We start from the raw sequence: 23276 nt of genomic DNA on the forward strand, positions 1-23276 counted from the left end.
TTTTTATTAAAGTTCATATATTAAAATAAAAACACTTAATATTGAAATAACTCTTAAAATAAGATTTCTGCAAGGGTATGCTCGCTTATTTCACAAAGCAGAGTCTTATTCAGTGGTGCTACAGAAAAAAAAGGATTAAAACAATTCAGTAAAATAAAGCAGATATGATTAAGTAAACATTAAAAAAAACATGTTGACTCGGCAACTACTTGCTAAAATGACAACTAAACAAAAATTTAAAAGAAAATGAAAAATAATAAAATTATAAAAACTACTTAAATAAAATGATGATCTTAAAATATAATATGAAAAGTAGAAAATACATTCGAATTAAAAATAAATTTAATTTAAAAACAAAAATCAAAATAAATTTTTAATAATAAACTTGCTAAAAAAATACTCATAATTATAAGATATAATTTAACAATCTATGTAAAACACCAACGAACAAGCTAATATTAAAAAATGTCCAATAAGTGAACTAAACCTGCAACAATATTTATTATTTGATTTAAAAAAAAAATATTTGAATAAAAAATAGTAAAGATGCCTTGCTAAACAATAAAAAAATGAAAAAGTAAATTAAATATAATATTTTAAAATATAAAAAAATTACTATGAATGTATGTGGGCTGCACAATATTGGAAAAATCTGATATTGCAATATTTTATTTTTGTTTTTTCTGCTATTTTATTTTTGTTTGTCTCGTTTCCAAATATCAAAAAATTATTAGATCAAAAAAAATATTTTTTCATTTTCAACTTGAAATTTTTTCTTTTAAAACAAGTGAAATGATCTGCCAGTGGGTCGAGTAAAACAATCTTTGAAATGAAGATATTTAGTCTAGAAACAAGAAAACTGTATATATTTTGTAGAAACAGTAATTCAATACAATTCTGTAGCTCCTGCTCAACTATTGGACTTAACATTGCATATCTTGCGATGTCACTAATGTAGAATATCAGTGCTAAAACGATAAATTGTGCAGCCCTAGCATGTATTATTTAAAAATGAACAAAAAATCATAAAAGTTGTAGTAACTGTAGCTTGAAACCTGCTAACGCCTGTATTTAACACATACAGCTTATGATTGGATCATTTAAGACAAATGTGACTATGAATTTGAAGAGACTCTGGTGTCCCTGTGTGGAATACAGACTCAGTTCAGTGTGTATGAGTATGTGTGAGTGTGTGTGTGATTTTTCAACAGTGCAAACAAAGGGGCGACCACCAATGTGGCTCCCACCTCTCTGGGGGGTCCGATTGGCTGCCTAAAGCCATCTGAGCATTCAAACCCCCCAGCCTATCATTTCATCATCATCATCATCCCTCATCACTCTCTCACTTCACCCTCCTCCCACCGCCAAGCCTGTAGCATCATTTCTCAGTGTCTGTCTCACCCTCAATCTCTCTGCCTCGCTTTGATTACTGACATGTGATGTCTCATCCAGCTTAGAGATTTCTCTGCTGAGCCGCCACTCGAGTGTCATTTCAGTCTCAGACACACACACACACACACACACACACACACACACACACACACACACACACGCACACACACACACACACACGCACACACACACACACACACACACACACACACACACACACACACACACACACACACACACACACACACACACACACACACACACACACACACACTCACTCATAAAGCAGCCCTCAGCTGTGGCACAAGGCATCTGCTATCTCAGACAGTCATACCGTGTAAATGTAAGCACAGAGCATCTCATTCATTAGCAGCACCGGAAACTGTTATGAAAACGCTTGTTGTACGTCCAGCATCATTCTCATTACCGCAATCTTACAACAGGGTGACCAGATGTCCCTGCTTTCTGTGGGACAGTCTAGACTTATGCTGGTATCAAATTTTCTTGTTGCGATTAACTGTTGAAGCTTTTATCACTATAGACGATAGAGCTTGCATCATACTGGAAAAATATATGATATTTTTTGTTGAGTATCGCGATAACGGTATTTCTTTCAGTATACCCAGCAGACATACAACATCATAAAAGGTTATTATTAGGTTAGATTTAGGACGCCAGAATCTAAGGATAATATTATTTTGACGTCCAATAACAACGTGAAATGATGTAGATATTTGGTTGATTTTAGGTTCTGTTGGAAAGTGACTGAAGTCCAATGTTGAGACAAAATCTTAAAACAAGGTCATATTCACACACATACTTACATTTATACGTCATGTATAGCACCAAAATCCAACATCTGATAGACGTCATAGTGGTAACGTTAACACAACGTCAAGCTGTAACATCATTAGATATTTTGTTGTTTTTAGTTTGCATTGGAAAGAGACCAAAATGTAACATCTATCCGTCGTTGGACATTGACGTCAGCTTGATGTTGGATTCTGACATCAACCCAGTTTTAATATTTAAACAAAATGCAACATCCCACGACACTGTATTCAACATCTATCAGACATCATGTTGACATCCTGCACCTGTTGGAATTAGTTATTTTTAAATCATTTATTTATTGATATTAAAATAGGCAAAACATATTTTTCAGACACAATTCAGCATTAAAGTGCAAACATTAAGGCTGCATCCAAAACGGCCAACTATTCAGTAGGTACTGCATTTTAATTTAAATGTACTACTCAGCCGTTAGAAAAGTAAGTTCTATACAGTGTGAATGTAAAAAATATGAATGGAACTCGGACGTACTATGTCTGCCATTTTGTCATGGTCATGTGACCTACCTGCGTCAGTTGCGTCGCTTCACTCCTATTTATAAATTATCTCATAGAGCATCATGGGATAGCGCAACGTGCATGTGATGCGCACTCCAGAATCTTGCAGAAAGTAGTAAGTCATCCGGGTACTTTTGCATCCTGTTTTTCGAATTCTATGAATTCGGACATACTACTCTGCTCGTATACTGATTTTAGCATACTATATAATATGGAAGTATGCGATTTCAGATGCAGCTTTAGTCAATAAAACCCTAGGAATTAGTGAAAACCTGCGCAGATATTCTGACTCTGATTGGCTGTTGTCATTTTCCTCTGTTGACTTGACTCCCGCCATATTTATTTTCTTCTTTAGGATGCTCCAGCCAATAGCAGAACAGCAACTACTGGGGAGGCGGAGATAAAGATAGTAAGGCTCCATCTGATTGTTCAAATTTAGATAATCAACCAATGCATGAAATAAATATCATTTATCACACGTCTATGGTAGATATTTTCCTTATACTATTATTGTAGTAATGATAATTTTGCGATATATTGTTCAGCCCTTATATGGTATTATCATGAGACTGACCCAAGCTGCAAAAAAGATTATTTTAACAAGTAATAACCAAATACTTATGTTAATGCTTTTTTCATTGTTATTACATTGACTTTAGTTAAACTAACTTAAGTGAACAAATGGAGCTTTTCTATACAGAGTTAACGAACAAAAGGCATATAAAATAGTCACAGAATTTTCAATATCAGAGGTCAGATTAACATGTGGAAATGTTAATATTGGAAAACAAACAGCTCATTTAGTCTTCAAGAATTTGGTGCTATAATGAAAACCGCTACCAACACAACAAACTTAACATTCTTAAAACATATTCAATTTTGTTTATTAATGCATAATTATTCACGGTATTATGAAGTCTTCTTGATATTAATTCTTATGATATATTGAGTGTATAAATATCAGCACATTTAGAACATTTACAATTTTAGTTGTCTTGCTCCAAAATGTAACTTTTTTGATTAGATATAAAACTGTAGCAAATGTATTCTCCCAATTTGTTTTTGTTTAAAGTCACTGATGATTAGGTGAGATATTGCTATTTGACCACTGAACTAAAGTGTTCTGTTTGCATCTCAGAAATCTGCTCATCACATTTTACGAATGCATTATCTAATACTCGATATATCTGGTTCACATTTGCATGCTCTGAAAGGAAAGGTAAATGTTATATAATAGATTCTAAATGTCAACATATTTATTTAGACATATTTTATTATTTATTTAGTTATAGGACGAGGATGTCGACTTGAGTATCTCAATGTTTGTTTTTTCTCTCTTCTTTTTAACCTGTAACCATAGCAAAAAAATAAATAAATAAAAAAAAAAAAAAAAAAAATATATATATATATATATATATATATATATATATATATATATATATATATATATATATATATATATATATATATATATATATATATATATATATATATATATATAATACATATATATAATACATATATAATAAAATATATATATATATATATATATATATATATAATAAAATGTATATATATATATATATATATATATATATATATATATATATATATATATATAATACATACATACATACACATACATACACAATTTAAATCAGTTATAACTAAACACAGTGATTGAATTATTCGGCCATTATTTCCATCAGTTTGTCCATCCATTTATATTTGAATCCATTGATCTGCCCTGCTGTCCTTTCATCTTTACATTTATACATTAATTAATTCCTCCTTTCATTCATTCATATATACATCCATCGATCTGACCATCTATTCTTCCAATCCTTCTATCCATCCATTCATAGATCTAAGAGTCTATCCATCGATTTAGCAATCCTTCCATCCATCTATCATTCAATCCATCCCCCATCAGTTTTTCCATCCATCCATCCATCCATCCATCCATCCATCCATCCATATATTCATCCAAAAGTCCAAATCTAATAGTCTATGCATCTGTTTCTCCATCCATCCATTCATCCATCCATCCATAAAATCTATCTATCACTCAATCCATCAATTTTTTGCTAACATTCCATCCAGAAAAGATGGTCAGATCCATCAAATATAAATATATTCATAGATCTAAGAGTATTCACCCGTTTATCCATCCATCCATCACTCAATCCATCCCTCCATCAGTTTTTTCCATCCAACCATTCATCTTTCTATTCATCCAAAAAAGTCCAAATGTAAGTCTATCCATCCATGCATCTATCTGCTTATCCAGAACATATTATTAAATCCGTTAATAAATACAAATATATTAATAGATATAAACATATATGTAGATCTAAGAGTCGATGCATACGTTTATCCATCCATCCATCCCTCACTTAATCCATCCCTCCATTCGTTTTTCCATCAACCTATCCATCCATCCATACATGCATGCACACATACATTCATCCTTCTATTCATCCAAGTCCAAATCTAAGAGTTTATCCATCTTTTTATCAATCCATCCATCCATCACTCAAATGTTTCTCCATCAGTTTTTCCATCAATCCATCAATCCATCCATCCATCCCTCTATTCATCCAAAAGTAAAAATCTAAGTCTGTCTGTGTATCAATCCATCTCTCCATCAGTTTTTCCCTCCATCCATCAATCCATCTATTCCTTCTCTTCATCCAAACATCCAAATAGATGCATACAAACAATCTAAAGAAATAGGAGGATAAATGTAATAAATCAAGTATTATATTACAGTGCATATTTAACAGAACATAGACACCCTGATGTGTCCATTATAAAAAAAATTAATGAGCATTTATAAAAGAACTAAGAATAATCTGTATTTCTGAGTTCTCAGAAACCCAGCAACAGTGAAAACCTCATTTCAATGTTTATTTAAAGAAAAGATATGTCTAATACCTGCAAGTATTATCTACTGTATGCAGTGTTGCTTACAGAAATAAGACTCCTGATAGTCTCCATTGAAAATGCTCCTTCAATACGCCCAAATATAACTAACCTTGTTTTTTCCCCATTTCTTCATGCACGCTGATGAAAGGAGAATGGGCAGACCTAATGCGGGATGACAAAAATAGTTTTAGGGTCTTGACAACAGCACATATTTGTCTCTTGAATTCAGACCGCTGACTTTGAGTTGAATGGAGACGGGGGTTTGGTGTTCACAAATACACAACTATAAGGGATGCAAACGCAGTCAATAACATCTTGAACTTCTCTGATCTATTTTCACCTTTTTGCACTTTAGTAACACGTTTTTTTTTTTCTTCAGGAAGAAGATACTGTGTCATCTGTGAGTAAACCTAGATATTGTAAAGAGAAGCTGTGCTTGTGCATAGAGACAGCTACATTATGATCTTAAGTAAAGCATGTTATATATAGAGAGCACTTCTATACAGAAAGAGCTAATCAACAGCTAATCAGAATTGTTAACATACAGATGACCATTAGTCATACAATCAAAAGAGCAGAAACAAAGTCTTATATGTTCTTGAGTTCAAGGTCAAACCCACAGCAACTAAAAATAGCAGAAAAGACGACGACGTGTTTTACAAAAAGGAACAGACTCACAATCCCCACTAGGTTTTGAACTTTTAGGTGGACCTTCTGCTGTCTCGAGATATTGGATCAAAAGATAAGATGTCTGTCTGACTTGAAGGTCAAGGCTAAATTCCACTTCCAGGATAATTATCAGGAAAAAAAGAGAAAAGTATTGCTCTGGTACAACAACTACAACAACATTTGGGCAGACTTATTGTTATAAATTTCAAAGATGAGGTTTTAAATAATAGTTAGTTTAAACACAATAGTTTAAATGGCACAATAAATAAGATTTCAAGGCCAAGGCTCATTGGAAATGCATGCCTCAGTCTAAATTTTTGCAAAACAACATACCTCTAGGTATATTTTGTTGAACATTTCAGACGACATTTCCACTAGAGGGCGTTGTCTACATATTTGCAAATCTGAATAAAAGGTTTTTTTTTTTAATATATATATATATATATATATATATATATATATATATATATATATATATATATATATATATATATATATATATATATATATATATATATATATGTCAGAGACAGATCCATCTTGTACACATAAACAAGAAGGTTAAGCTTGTCGTACAAACCACAACAACAACAAAAAACTTTGGGCAGAGCTGTTATAATTTTCAAACATATGGTTTTACAGAACATTCATTTAAACAGCACAATAAATGAGATTTCCAGCCAAGGCTCATTGGAAATCCATGCCTCAGTCTACATTTTTGCAAAAGGTAAAATACATTGCTCCGGGTACATTTTGCTGCACTTTGCAAATGACAAATCCACTGGATGGTGTTGTTTACATTTTTGCAAATCTAAATAAAATAACTAAGTGCAAGTTTAGCAAAAAACAATACCAAAAAACTTTGGGCAAAGCCGTTATTATAACTTTCCAAACCATATGTTTTTTTTAGCACAATCATTTAAACAGCATGCTTGCTCAGCCTACATTTTTGAAAAACGTAAGATACGTTGCTCAGGGTTTATTTCGTTGCACATTTTAGATGACAAATCTACTAGATGGCGCTGTTTACATTCCTGTGAATCTGAGAAAAAGTTAATTAGTGCAAGTTTTGTTTTATCCGTCAGATATACATCCAACTTGTACACGTCCACAAGAAGGTCAAGCTTGTCGTACAGACCACAATAACAAAACTTTGGGCAGACCTAATTTTCAAATACGTGTTTTTTCACCACAACATTTTAAACAGAACAATAAATAAGATTTCCAGCCAAGGCTCAATGGAAATGCATGTCTCAGCGTACATTTTTGCAAAACATAAATTACATTGTTCTGGGTTTGGTTCGTTGCACATTTCAGATCACAAATCCACTAGATAGTGCTGTCCACATTTTTGCTAAATCTGAAAAAAACATTACTTAGTGCAAGTTTTGATTTTTATGTACAGACCACTAAGCAAACCACTGACATAAACCCTTCCTAAACATTGAGGAAAAGTGCACGGTGAACAAATATTTTTACTAAGTCCACAAAAGCGATGAAAGCAAACACTGTATAAAGTGAGCTATTGAGCAAACTGACCACAGGTCAGCCAAATGTATTTAATTACAAATCATAGACACTGATAAGTTGCTTTTTGGAAATTTATTTGATCTTCTGCAAAGAACTTCATGAAAATAATCTATTTGTCAATAACGTCCAGGTAAATATCAGTGCGAAAAGCAACAAATGTTTTCATCATACAGCTCCTTCGCATACATTTTACTCAAAAACTGAAGTCAAATATATGATTACATTTTTTGAAAAAAAAAAAAAAAGCCTTTATTTCCAAAGAGCCTGTGTTAAAGATTTCTCTATGTATATATGCAGAAAGAGTTATCATGCATTTTAAATTGTGGGTTGCACATTAAGTCACAAACAAACAATTTAAAATACTAAGATTGTGCTGCAAGTGATTTACAATGGTAGTAAAAACGGAATGAAAATAATACGCTTTTTTTTTTAACATGACGTTAGTTTCATAAAGTACGGTAGTTTGTGACTGGAGTTATTTTGAGTTTAATGTTCCACCAGATTATTTTCTCTTTGTATTCCATATAGTACAGTAACATTTAGCATGTCTGAGATACTGCAGCGGAAAGACTCTTGAGTCTTGAGTTTCAGGGGTTATTCATGGTCTGCTGAAAGTAATTTCCTAATTCTAATAAGTTTCCTTTTAATATTCGACAGCTAAAGTGTGAGATGAATAACAACACATTGCACCCATTAAACAAAAAACTTCACTTAAACTGTAAACTGTTAGTGAAGCTACAGTACATGTTTATAATTCATTCGAAGGATGAAAATATGTTATATACTGCATATATTCCTAAATAAATAAAGCATAAAATTATGGGAGCAAATATATGATCACAAATGCTGAAGCTAACTCTGGTAAAGAAAGAGTCAAGATGCTAAATCAATCAAACAAGCTAACAGTTTAATTAAAATGCTTATAATTACAAAAAACTCCAACTTCAGCAAGAAAACAGTCTTAATGATTTGTAATGAACACCGAGCCTAACAAAATCAAAGCATTGCGCCTCCCAAACCTTTTCAAATCCCTGGCACCATTTGGGAATTTTAAGACAAATTGAAAATTACTTTTTAAACTTGTTACAGGTATTCGAGGGTTCTGCGTTTGGAGCAGCTCAGCCTGCTGACAGTGAGACAGATGAGGCCTTCGAATCGAGCCGTAATGACATTTTCTGCTTGCTTAGTTTGCTCCCTATTGGCAAGAGTTCATCATGGCCACCCGGTGGGGAAGCTGTCATCCAATTTAGAAGAACATCCCGAGTAGAACAATTATTTTAGAGGAACATGCGGAAAAGATTATCAAGTTTAACAAATCAAGCTGTGGATATGTAATCATCCCAAACAATTTTATAGACAAGAACATTTGGCTATGCTGAAGTGATTCTGTGTGTCAGACAGGTACAGAAATTATCTGTATAGTTAAATGGAAGCGTGTAAGTTCAGGCTGTGAATTCATATCTGCCTGCACAGCCATATTTTTTTCAGGGAAGTTTAATTCAAGCCAACATTATTTTGAAGAGTTCAAACTCAAATTGCCCCAAAGCATCTTAAGCAAAAATGTGTGTTTTATAACAAGAATTTGGTGCAATTACGGATGCTGTGCACAGCAAGAAACTTTACAAAAATGCCTGGAATCAGAGGTTGTTATTTTCCAAGGGAAAAAAAAATATGAGTCAAGATTTAAACTTGAGAATCCCACAGGGATCATGAAGCACAAACAACTGATTTTGATGTGTTATTTAGACTGCACAAAATATGCAGTCCTTTAACCCAAATTAACATGCCTGTCTTCAAGAGTTTGTTTTTGCATTATAAAAGTCAGCTATGCAAAATAAAAATAGGTCACCATTTCATTAACGCAATTATATGATTGACAGACTGATTAGCTGCTGCGTTCAAGGACGTGTAACGAATGACTGTAGAAAAACAACACTGCAATAATAACACCAACACTGATAATGCCATTATTTCTGATTATTAAGGCACAAACATGAAAATGTGATGCTGCTGTGTCAGTGAAAGGTCTGTGAAACAATCAGCTTCTTTTTTTTTTCCATTCCACCACCAACAAAACCCGTAAACGCTATTATTGCCAGATATCATCTACTGTCGTTCTCTTGAGAAATCTCACCTAATTTTCTGGACATGAGAAACAGGAATGAAACAACAGAGAATTTAATTCGGTTGGCCATCGGCTGGTTCACACTAACAGAGAGGTTTTATTGGTAGAACTGATGCTTGTCCTCTGGAGAAGAGGAGCTTATAAAAAAATACGAGCTGAAAACGAGAACATCATTACATGCTATGTGTCTGAGCCGAACAAGATGCTCTTTTGCACTTTAAGGTGAGCTTAGCAAAACGTTACAGATATAATATAATATAATATAATATAATATAATATAATATAATATAATATAATATAATATAATATAATATAATATAATACAATATAATATAATATAATATAATATAATATAATATAATATAATATAATTGTAAATATAAATTTGCATGTTGTCTCTGTGTTGGCGTAGGTTTCCTACAGGTTTCCCCAACAGTCCAAAGACATACGGGACAGATGAATTGAAATAACTAAATTGGCTGTAGTGTATGTGTGTGAATGAGTGTGTATGGATGTTTCCCAGTACTAAGTTGCAGCTGGAAGGCCATCTGCTGTGTAAAACATATGCTGGATATGTTTGGCAGTTCATTCCACTGTGGCAACCACTGGTGAATAAAGGGACTAAGCCAAAGGAATTTGAATGATTAAATAATATAATGTCATGTAATTCAGCGTAATGCAATTCAATGTAATGTGATATAATAAAATGTTTGTTCAATTTATTGATCCTTATTGTCCAACAGTAAAACTGAATAATAATATTTATGACATTTCTTGCTGACAAATGGGTAATTAATACTAGTTTGAAGCAAATAGTGCCAAAGTCTAAAGAGTTTTAACAACAATTAATTTGGATTTTATCATTAAATAAAGTCTTTTAATATTATCAAATGATTCTTGGTATGAACATCCATTTTTTTATGTACAGTAAATACAGTTAAAGTCAAACTTATTAAATGCCTGGTTAAATGTCAGTTATTTTATTTCTTACCCAATTTCTGTTTAAATGGAGAGAAGATTTTTCTTCAATACATTTTAAAACATAATAGTTTGTTCTGCAGCCAATCATTAATACAAATATTGCATAATTAGGGATAATAATGCTGATTTTAAAATGTTTTTTTAACTAAAAGCTTATTTTAATCCAGCCAAAATATTATTATTATTATAGGAAATATAATATAGGAAATAATGTGAAAATGTCCTTAATCTGTTGAGAAATATTGGAAAAAGAATAAATATTGCACTGGAGAGTTATAAGAATTTTGCACACATGTACACATTATATATAGATTTGAAAAAAGACTGAACAAAAGTGATGAAATAATAGAATGCTTCAAAGGCACACTACTGTGCTGATGATGAGCTTACCCGCACTGCACTGTAAAGAAAATCTCACAAAACACATAAGAACAAAACTGAGCTATCAGGCTTAAGTACAGACACGTGACTGCATCACATAACTAAAAACTGCATTATCATTTTCAAAAGGTTCCATTTTCATGGTCCACAATACAACGTGAAAATGGAACTATTGAATGTACTGTATCCATTTTTATCAGTTTTCAAAAATTTATTTTCCTTAAACAAAACAATAAGAAAAAAATTTAATTTTAAATAAATATATATTAGTGTGGACGATGCTTTTCCTACAGTACTCCAAACATTTCAATGACAGAGAGTGTGTGTGTGTGTGTGTGTAATGTATTATAAAACAGAATTCAAAGATTGAGATTCTAACATTAACATATTATGCAGTTACTGTATATGGATAGTTCACCCAAAAATCTATTTTTACTCACTATTTACTGTCCCTCAAGTGTTATTTTTTTTCTTCGGTTGAACATTAAAGAAGAGGTTTAGAAGAAAGCTGAAAACTTGTAACCATTTTCCTAACATATAGAAGGAAAAACAAATTATGGATGGATGGATGGATGGATGGATGGATGGATGGATGGATGGATGGATGGATGGATGGATGGATGGATGGATGGATGGATGGATGGATGGATGGATGGATGGATGGATGGATGGATGGATGGATGGATGGATGGATGGATGGATGGATGGATGGATGGATGGATGGATGGATGGATGGATGGATGGATGGATGGATGGATGGATGGATGGATGGATGGGCTACTGCAATACCAGTCTGCTGTTGCGTAAAATATTCTATCATATTCTAACAATTGCCCAGAATAACTTGTGTTGAACATTGTTTTTTTTTTTTTTTTTGTTATTGTTGTTTTTTTTAACAGCTGCCGGGTGATTAAGCAAATTCCGTTACTATAACATTCACACCAGTCACATTTGCTAAAATGAAGTGGGGCGGGTGGAAAAAAACATTGAGACGATGAGAGAGAGAGGCATTGGAAATTGTACATCCGTTCCAAGTTGGAAAACCAAATAGCATTTTTCTCAGTTTCTGCACAGCTGGCTGATTGGGATTCAGTTTTTTTGGTTGTGGCACACATCCTCGTATATGCATAATTCACAAATATATTTGCTCAGTTGTGCAGCCCTTCAGTTTCGGGTCACTATCTGCTCCGGCTCTCTCCAGATGATGCTTGGTGACATGCCACACATGCTCATTGACACCTGAGCACACTAGACGGCTGTCCAAATCAGGTCTACCTCGGATGAATCATGAACACGCTGAGCCCATTCGGCTAAAACCCAATGCTTAGATCAACTTTGAAGTGTTATCCATCAGTCCTTTTGTTTTGAGAATAATTTGAATGAGCACTCCAGGATTTTGGGGGAGGAGTGGGAAGTCGGAGACTGGAGCAGTGTGACAAACCCATTTCCTAAGAGTTTCCTCTGGATGAAGTATGTGTACGCTTGAGCTTGTGGAAAGAAAAGTGCTTTGATCCGTCTCAATGGCTGGGTTGGTTCAATGGCACATTAGCATTGAGACATGTAATGTTGCGCTTTCAGGTCAGACAGATATAATCAACGCTGTCTAACCTACTAATTAAGTACACAATAGGCAAAACTCAGAGTGTGGTGTGATTACACCAAATGTCACTTTGGGAAAAGCGGGGGGGTTCGTATAATCATGCGTTTCAGACCACCAAAGCAGAAATGAATAGTAAGGACACACAGGAGACCCCCCCATAAAAAAAAAAAAAACTAGCATCACTAATAGATTTTTCACAATGTGTTATGTAGAAAGCTCCTGCTGTGAAAAAATCTAATGTAGCATGACTAACTCGCTGTGCAGTTACAGCGCCTTTTTTGCCACTGGGGAGAACCGTGCAGTTTGATAAGTCAAAATAAGAGGAAAAGTGACAATGCAAAAGCATCCCACACACAGCACCCTTACATAAGCATTCTGTAGGTCATTTTAGCCCACAGTAATCCATTTTATGTAAATGTTAGTTCATGTATTCCTGACTCTTGAGTCAGAAGGGGGTAAAACTATCTACACACACACAACAAATGTGTCTTTCTGACCTGCACTTTTGTGTTCAACAGAAGAACAACAGAAGTCAAACAGGTTTGGAACATGTCAAGGGTGAGTAAATGATGCAGAGTTTTAATTTTTGTGTGAACTATGCTTTTTTGAGCTTGCCGAGTGGTAATTTCACCAATAAAAATGGCTTAAAAGAAAAATATTTGGTCCTACTTTATACTAAGTGATCTGGGGTCCGTTCTTCATACTTAGATTACTCAGTTAGCTGGATTTGGATATTGACGATTTGACACGATCCAGGATCGTTTCGTTCTTCAAAGCTGATCTGAGAGATGTTGTCATAGCAACAGTTCTGCTAGCTCAAACCTGATCGGAAGCAGGTTCAATTCATATAAACAGGATTAGATCGGGTCGGTTCAAGCAAAGATAATACAGAAAGTATGTACCGAATTCTGATATTTTCTTACAGTAGTAGTTATATACACTTGGGAAAATAGTAAATATTTTTAGCAATATATATTAAGTTATAGTTATTAATAAAATAAATAAAGTTATATATAGCCTATTGATAAAACTTTTGCAATCTGCACCCCCGAACTGAAAGTACAAAGACTGCCACCTTGTGGTGCAAAGAGAAAACGTATTGATATGAACTTTTTAGATCGCTTTAGTACAATTTGTGTATGATAATAGAAATGCAGATATGTGACTTTAAAAAAAAAGAAATAATACATATGCAGTCATAAACATGTTTTGACAGTTAATATGCCAGTGATTTGATGCTTCACAAAAGTTGCAGACGCCTTTACCAATATCAAAATGCTTTTGTAAACATCCAGTTATTCCATACAGCGATTAAAAAAACGGCTACTATAATAAAGAAAATATTTTCTAAATGTAGATCTAAATACATTGATATGCATTGAAATACATGATAAATACTCTTGACACATGAAAGTGTAAAGCCTGCAGCTCACAACAAATGTGAAAGGTTATTGCGTGTCATATTTAACAAACCGTTTACTGCTAATTTGATGTAATTTTGCTCACATGGATAATTGAATATTAATCAGATGATGTCATTGCGCTGCTTTGCCGTCAGCCAATCGTTGCATTGCTGATCATGATTTCGAGGATCGATAGATCTGTCCTTCACAACACGCAGCGATCTCAGATCAGTTTAGCTAGACATTCTAATACAAAGAACAGACCCCTGAACTGCTATATACTTGGATTAAAAAATAAATACAATGTACTTACTGTGTCTATAAAGTATTGCAGAACACTTCTGGTGCCCTTGAGGTGAGATGCAGGTAGGGTTAGGGACAGGTTTGGCAGTGGGATCAGGTTTAAAGGTGGATTAAAGTGTAAGGGATGGTCAACAGTGTAATTAAAGAAATTATTTACAGATGTAATTACATGCATGTATTTAATCAATTATAAGTACAATGTAAAATGTATTTACACATTAAGTACATTGCAACAAATGATACATTTTTATAAAAGTACATATTAAGGCTACATATTTTGCAGCAGCTCTAATTCACTCATCTAATAAAAGAACAGCACAATGCAACAGGTTATAGCAAACAAAAAGCTTGTTAGTTATCCTTTAGACAAAATTTCAGCCTTGTCTTTATTTGTAAACAGTTATGCACTGTTAATTCATTAAATGAGCAGCATGAGAGCACCGCATGAGAATGAACATTTACAGATTGTCAGTGCCAATATAATTACACTATATAACAGAATATTGGGCTTAATAATGCAAAAGAGATCTGATAATGACAAATGTCTTATTTCCATGTCTATTTATATGCAATGTGTGGTTCAAAAATATGTCTCTAGCATAAATCGTACTTCAGAATTCTAAACAGATATATTCTGATATCATCACTGCCCTGCATTGAGGACCAGGACCAATTTAAAGTCAATTCAAGTCCACCTCCAAGTCTATCTACAAGGTGGCGATGCTCAAAAACTTTAAGCACCTTCAAGGCATGGGGTTGAATATGCATAACAATTTGGTGACAATACCTAAATGGGTAATAAAATACGGCATTTTTGGTCGAAATTCAAAATGGCCGACACCCAAAATGGCTAATATGGGATAATTGGATATCAGTCGAATCAGAATGTCCCTCTGAATGTAATGAGACCAAATTTGTGAAATTTGCCTCAGGGCTCATGAGATATTTGCAAAAATAGCCACCAACAGTATCTTACAAAATTTACATGTTATAATATTATTAGAGCATTTGCATATGTTTAGTGGCAGCACGGTGGCTCAGTGGTTAGCATTGTCGCTTCACAGCAAGGATGTCACTGGTTCAAGTCCCAGCTAGTGATGGGTCGTTCATGAATGATTCGTTCATTTGGAACAAATCTTCAATATGACCCGGGAACTACGAGTCCTCTCAGGGAGTGATTTGTTCATCCGCGCATGCGCGCATTTGTGCAGGTGGTATCGTTCATTTCAAGTCTTCATCACATTTCGAGTCGTTCATCGCGGAAAGGCAGAAGCCAATCATATGCGTTTAGAGCCGGGAAAAGAATTGAACTGTTCACCTCTAGAGTCCTCTATCCGGTCTGAGTCACTCGTTCTTTACAGGCCAATCATACACGTTTAGACCTGGAAAAAGAATTGAACTATTCACCTCTCGAGTCCTCTATCGGGTCTGAGTCACTCGTTCATCACGGGCCAATCATACGCGTTTAGAGCCGGAAAAACAATTAAACCGTTCATCTCGAGTCCTCGGGTTTGAGTCATTCTGTCACGTAAATAACGAACGACTCAAGACTTGAAAGGTGAACTAATTATCATGGCTCCTATCGGCTCAGACTGTGTACATTGGTTAAGATTATATGTGACTGTCAGTGTAACGTGAACGAACCACTGACATTTGAAGACATGAAGAGGTGAGCTGAGCAAAGAGCCAAAAATGTCTTCATTGACAAAAGAGCAGGTAAACATTAAAGTATTATATTCTCCTTCTTATAGTATTTTATTTATGACTTATTTGTCGTGCAATTAACCTTTTGGGCTAGTTGTAGATGTGTTTGGAACCAATTCTTATCATTTTAATAACATTTTGGCAAATTGAACCAAATGAACGAAATGACTCGAAAAAAGATTTGTTCATCTTGATGAATGAGACTCAAAGATAAGAAACAGTAAAATGATCCAAACTTCCCATCACTAGTCCCAGCTGGGCCATTTGGCATTTCTCTGTGGAGTTTGCATGTTCTCCCCATGTTCGTGTGAGTTTTCTCCGAATGCTCCGGTTTCCACCACAGTCCAAAGACATATGGTATAGGTGAATTGAATAAACTAAATTGGCCATAGGTCATCCGCTATGTAAAACATATGCTGGAATAGTTGGTGGTTCATTCCACTGTGGCAACCTCTGATAAATCAAGTAATAAGCCAAAAGGAAATTAATGAATAAACAAATTAGAAAAAATTTGCAAGCATTGAATATCGAGATTATATTGTATCAATAGTTTAGCACTAATATATATGTATTGAATAATGACCTAAGTATATCATTACACCCCTAGAAAGTATAAAAACAAACTATTATTTGTGGTTTAGTTGCTTTTAGAAATAGTGCTGATCCTTGGAACACTAATAAATTGTAGGGCCTTACATCTGCCCTTGTTTTGTATTTCGTCTACTTCATTAAGAATCTAGACCTTTTCGCACAGCGGTGAGTTTAAATGCTAAGTGAATTTGCAAACTTAGTTTAACGCTTGTTGGGCTGATATTAGCATACATGTCAAAGAAAACTGCAAGTAATGTGTCAGGCCCATTGATGAGCTATTGATTTAAATTAATGCCGGTACGTTTGGGAACAAACTATAAAGCAACCCATTATAGAAGGTAATTGCTCATTAAAAATGTTAGATTTCTATCGCGTGGCCCACACAGACGCATCTGTAATTCATTGGAGACTTAGGATTTATGAACAGCACAGCAAGCCAAAAGTCTTCCAGGGTGGTAGCGTAAATTAAAGAGGCTTGAATTATACACAAGAAAATCTGCTCCTGACTTACTGTTTTATAGATGCTAGAGTCAGTGGGAGTTTTGCATATTTCAACTGAAGCCAACTGTGTTCCGAAGTCCATTTTAAAATTGTAATGGGATTTGCTGTGCCTTTAGGATCGCCAAATGAAGCTGGCAAAAATTAGCCAGTGTTCAGTCATTAAACATCGGCTTGCACAAACAGATAGAGCGATGTTCAGGGAATAATCCTACAAATGGTTTACTTCAAGTTGCCTCTGCAAATTAAATTCCAAATGAAGAATTCATAATTGTTTGTTATTAGCAACACCAGTGGCAGATAAGTGAACTGCAGCCGATCACGTTAAACCTGATTTTAAGTTCTGTATCAAGTGATCTCTGACCTCATGGCACATACAGTGGGGGCAATAAGTATTGAAAATGTTAAGTTTTTGCCAAGGAATAATATTCCTAAAGGAGCTGTTAACATAGAATTGAACCAGATTTTGGTAAAAAATAATAATAATAATAATAAATAATAATAATAATAATAATATTTTATATTATATACACACACATACACACACACACACACACACACACACACACACACACACACACACACACACACACACACACACACACACACACACACACACACACACACACACACACACACACACACACACACACACACACAAACTGAAAAAAAGTCTGAGATGATTCACGCTTTATGACATGGTGTGTTATCCTGCTGGAAGTAGCCATCAGTAGATGGGTACACTGTGGTCATAAAGAGATGGACATGGTCAGCAACAATACTCAGGTAGGCTGTGGCATTGACACGATGTTCATTTGGTACTATTGGGCCCAAAGTGTGCCAAGAAAATATACCCCACACCAGCCTGAACAGTTTAAATACTCCGTCTGGCACCAACAACCATGCCATGTATAAAGTAACTTAAATCACCTTTCTTCCCCATTCTGATGCTCGGTTTGAACTGCAGCAGATTATCTTGACCATGTCTACATGCCTAAATGCATTGAGTTGCAGCCATGTGCTTGGCTGATTAGAAATTTGCTTTAACAAGCAGTTGGACAGGTGTACCTAAAAGTGGCTGGTGAGTGTATATGTTTCCAAAGTGTTAGTAGCCATTGATATGAATGTTATGCTTAGGACCACAGTTTCAAAAATTTTAAATTTTCTAATGAAGACAAATTCAAAACATTTTGGATGGCCTGAGAATAAGTATATTAAGAGAAAAGGATCCATTTAAGGCATTTTCTTTACTTTTAAGTAAAAATGCAAACAGTAAGGTAGCTATTTTAATGACAACATTTTAAAAAATAAAGAAATAAATGAGCAAGTGTTGTCAGTAGTTATCAGAATATCATCACAATTGTTCCACGACACCATGCACACCTTCCACTTGCTTTTGTGAAGAATACAAAACAAAAACCAATGTGTGCCCAACGTAGCGCATTATAAAACACTGTTATTGATGTCTATACATTTTGTCCTCATTATAACCCTTCATTAATGATAGCACTGCATGACTGGCTCCTGCTGTTATTACTTATTGGCTTTTCATTGTAGAAAAAAAAAATCAATGCATATTTTATATTGATTATGGAATATAAGAGTTCTGGGCACAAAAGAAACTAAACAAATTGACTGCGAAACAAATTGAAACAGCCCATGCTGTTCTGCCCTACTGAGCACAGTCTGGCGTTTCTGCTAACTATACAAAAAGAGGATCCTAGCTGCTGTACATTTCACACAAAAGATGCCACAGGCTAATAAAATGCAGTCATAAATCAGCGTTTCCCTGCCGTTTTTGTCAGATGTAACACCACAGTTCCATAAACAAGGCTCAGGTACCTTTTCATTAACACCCAACCCGATACAGTATGTGCTCCTGTTAAGTCATTATACTGCCTTCTAATACTGGAATTAATCACAGTGATGTTTGAGGAATATAGAATCTGTAATTTTTACTCCATTTAAATTATAAAGTGATAGCTGTGAATGTGCAAAGTGCTAATGACACTACCGTCTATGCACATATGTTTAGCTAGAAGTGTTATCCTTATTTTTAACATTTTACAAAGTTTTCTTGAAAGATTATAAGCTGAAAATGTTAAGTAGTAAAAGATAATAATAAAATAAATCAATGGAATAGTGTGTGTGTGTGTGTGTGTGTGTGTGTGTGTGTGTGTGTGTGTGTGTGTGTGTGTGTGTGTGTGTGTGTGTGTGTGTGTGTGTGTGTGTGTGTGTGTGTGTGTGTAGGGTAATTTCTTTATAGAGCAGGGGTGCCCAAACTTTTCCATATAAAGGGCCAAAAACCAAATATCATTGATAGCCGTGGGCAGAAGATACATTTACCAAATGGGTAATTTCCTAATTTACAGTCCAATTTTTAAAAATAAATAAAAAAAACATTACTTTTAATCATATTACGTAATGCACAAATATTTTTTATTATAACTAGTGCAATAAAAACATAAATCACATTTATAACACAGTGGAGTTCAACGCTGAAAACATTGGTCAAGCAGAATCTGCCTTTGCCCTGATTTGCTTACTAAAGTCTTCTATCCGTCGGGTGTCAGTATGCACATTTAAAATTCTAATTTTAAATCTGATTAATTTACACCATTTAAAATTAAACGTTTAATTTCACTAAGCTTTTTGTAGCTTAACAACAAAACAAACAAATGTAAGGTTACATTAAATTTGAAATAAGAATTTCTGAACCATCCCCATCATTCTACCTCTCTTCTCAGATGTGATGGCGGGCCAAATCAAAAAGGTTACCATGGGCCAACTTTGGCCGTGGGCCCTAGTTTGGGAAATCTCAGGTAAAGAGACATCATTATGTTTTTATTAGTAGATTAAATTAGTAATTCTATAGTTATTATTATTATTTTTTTAAGTTAACATTTCTTTTATTTTCAGTAAAAAAAAAAGTAGATTAACTTCCGCTAATCCTGTCATCTGAACTCAACACTTACATCATTAATCCTTTTGCTTTTTTGTGTTAAGGTAAATGTGAACAAATATGTTTATTAGTTCATTAAATTGTGATTATTAGTTTTGTATGGTATCAAAAACACTATTAAATGTTGAATACTGTTATTTGTTTGTTTTTTTATTATTTTAAAGTATCACATTAAGTATTTAAGTTTTATTATTTATTCAGTAAAATATTAAATAACTACATGAAACATTTTTTTTTAATATATATGTATTTTTTACTTTAGAAGCTCAAATTTCCTGGTATCAAAAACACTTGCATTTTAATACTATTATAATTTTATTTATTTTTAGATCGGTTTTTTTTATTTAATTATTTTAAAGTTCACCTATTTTACCTCTTTTTCAAGATGTAAGATGAGTCTTTTGTGTCTCCAGAATATGTCTGTAAAGTTTCAGCTCAAAATACCCATCAGATTATTTATACCAATCAAAATATTGAAATTTTCAGCTCAGCTCTTTTTGTTGCCTGTGCCTTTGATGCAAATGAGCTAGTTCTCCCCACCCACTGTTCCTATGTGCATGTCATAGTGTGCCCTCATCGTCTGTTGCATCAAATAAACAGCACCGTGACAGACATGAAGGAAGCAGATTTCACATAACGTTTGTGAGAAATGTTACAGTAAGAACTTTCCCAATGATTATTTGATGTATTTTTTTGTATTTTTGATGTACTTTTAATCCCAGTTGCTTTGTCCTGTCTTTTTGATATGATTATACGCATTACTATCAAGACGTGTTAATACGCAGTTGTAAATCAATTCGGTGGGTGTGTAAACCGCACTCCTACATCCTATGCAGTGTGCCTCAAAATAGGAAGGATTTAAATTCTATTTTGACATCAGAGAAAAAAAAAGAAAAAAGAAAAGTAGTCTTTATATCACTCCAATATGACAGGGTGCACACTATACCTACACATACTTCTGTCCAAACAGCTTACAAAAAATTATTTTCATCATAGGTGCACTTAGAAATGAATAAATTATTTTACGTATTTAAGTATTATTTTAAGTCAAATATTATATAACTACATGACATTTTTTTCTGTCTCTTTTTAATATGTTTTTTCAAGTAATTCAAAAAATAAAACATGGTTTCACTTTTAGCCAGTTGCAACACTAGTTTTAAAACAAAAGTTAAATAAAAACCCCTAGTTAGAAATCATGACCATAACAGGTGCTGACATCATCTTTTCGTCATAATATTTCTGAAACTGACACAATATTAAAAAGAAGAGTCGTGTGACCGTGACAGCATTTCTGAATAAATTTGAATTGTCACACAGCATCCACACTGCGCTCTCTGACACAAACTCACAGTCTCTCTCACCTACTTACTTCGCCTGTTTTCCTAGTATGGATCTCAGGTCCTCATCCAGCATGTCTGCGCACTGTTACCAAGGCGACTGCACACCCACATCCTATTGTATTTTTGGGTGCAATTAGCGAACCAAAGACTTGTTATTCTGTTTTTTTTCCCCATCTTGTCTTTTGTATTTTCAACATGATTTGATGTATTTAATGAGAGTGAAAGGATCTGGGAATGTAAGAATCAATGAGATAATGCTTTTATCAGCAAATTGAATAATCCAAACAAGATTTTTTTAACCATTAAAAAAAAAAAAAAACATCATCTGTTTTTGAAAAGCCTCCTTAATTTGAGCAACTGCTCTGCCTGGTGGTTGTTTATAGCATTGCAGCTGAAGAATTCCCACAAAAATGTGCTGTCATTTCCTCACCTACTGTAGGTGCCATCTAAAAGGATTTATTTATAACATTAAAGATGATTAAACTAAAAGAAATGTCTTTAGTGATTAATCAAAGGCAAGTCTATGGCTACCGATTGCCATTACAGCACTTTTAGAGGCAAAAAACAAACATGGAAGGAAAAGTTAATTAACACCTTTGGCCCCTAACAATACATAGTGGTACAATGATATGAAACAATCCGATAACAAAACTAAATATTTTTGCATACCTCTAATCCACCTTTAATCCACAGCCTCAGAAAACAAATCTGGACCCTGAAGATTCCTGTTGACTATGGCACATAATCCTGGAGGATGTAGCCTGCAGTGTGGAAAAAAAACAACAATACAAAAAATAAATAAATACATAACTGATGTGATCTTAATCGAGAAGTTTTTACATCAACTTCAAATTTGGGAAAACACTTGATTAGATAAGTGGCTTTGCTTGATTAGCAATTTAGCAATTTGAAGTAGTAAATGATTGATACTGTTTTAGTCAGTTGCTTTGGCACATTAAAAAAAATAACGTATTCTCTAAACGGAGTACAAATCTCAAAACAAAACATCAGGGACTTCATGTGTCAACGGTGTGTACGCACAAAACCTTTGCGTATGCCAGGTTTCACGCACACGTTTAGATTTACTAACGATGAAATGAACGTGAGAATGTGCCTTGGTCCACGGCAGCTTCATGTCTGGCGTACATGCATTTCTTGTGTGTGTTTGTTTTATTTCCATTGACGACTCCAAGAGGCAATTGTGTTAAATTTCACGCTACAAAGTATATATGAGCCATGCAATGGCAGCTGTATGAGACGGGATCATCTGCATGTGTAGCAGGTATATAAGTTTTCCATACCATACAGTTTACCAGCCAAACATTAAAGCGCAATTTGCAGCGATCGACAGTTTTCCCATTGTAATCGGAGCGACCGACTGCACGCACATTGCTATAAAAGCACCATCTGAAGACGCATATGCATACATGAATCAGAAACATTTCCATTCAATAAATGTGCAAATAATATGTAATGCTCAAATGTGCTTAATATAATACACACACTTCTTAATGATT

At 34.1% G+C, this 23276-nt stretch overlaps 1 protein-coding gene across 2 annotated transcripts in view; it reads right to left on the reverse strand.

Moving 5' to 3' along the window:
• opcml (opioid binding protein/cell adhesion molecule-like) overlaps nt 1–23276 on the reverse strand; it is a 408742-nt gene that overhangs the window by 366968 nt on the left and 18498 nt on the right. For both annotated transcript variants that reach the window (XM_073913809.1, XM_073913808.1), the window contains one exon: nt 22429–22520. The gene's annotated coding sequence lies outside the window, so the exon portion shown is untranslated. The remainder of the gene's footprint in view (nt 1–22428; nt 22521–23276) is intronic.

The sequence above is a fragment of the Danio rerio genome, chromosome 10 (assembly GCF_049306965.1).
Source record: "Danio rerio strain Tuebingen ecotype United States chromosome 10, GRCz12tu, whole genome shotgun sequence".
In the NCBI taxonomy this organism is placed as follows: Eukaryota; Metazoa; Chordata; class Actinopteri; order Cypriniformes; family Danionidae; genus Danio; species Danio rerio.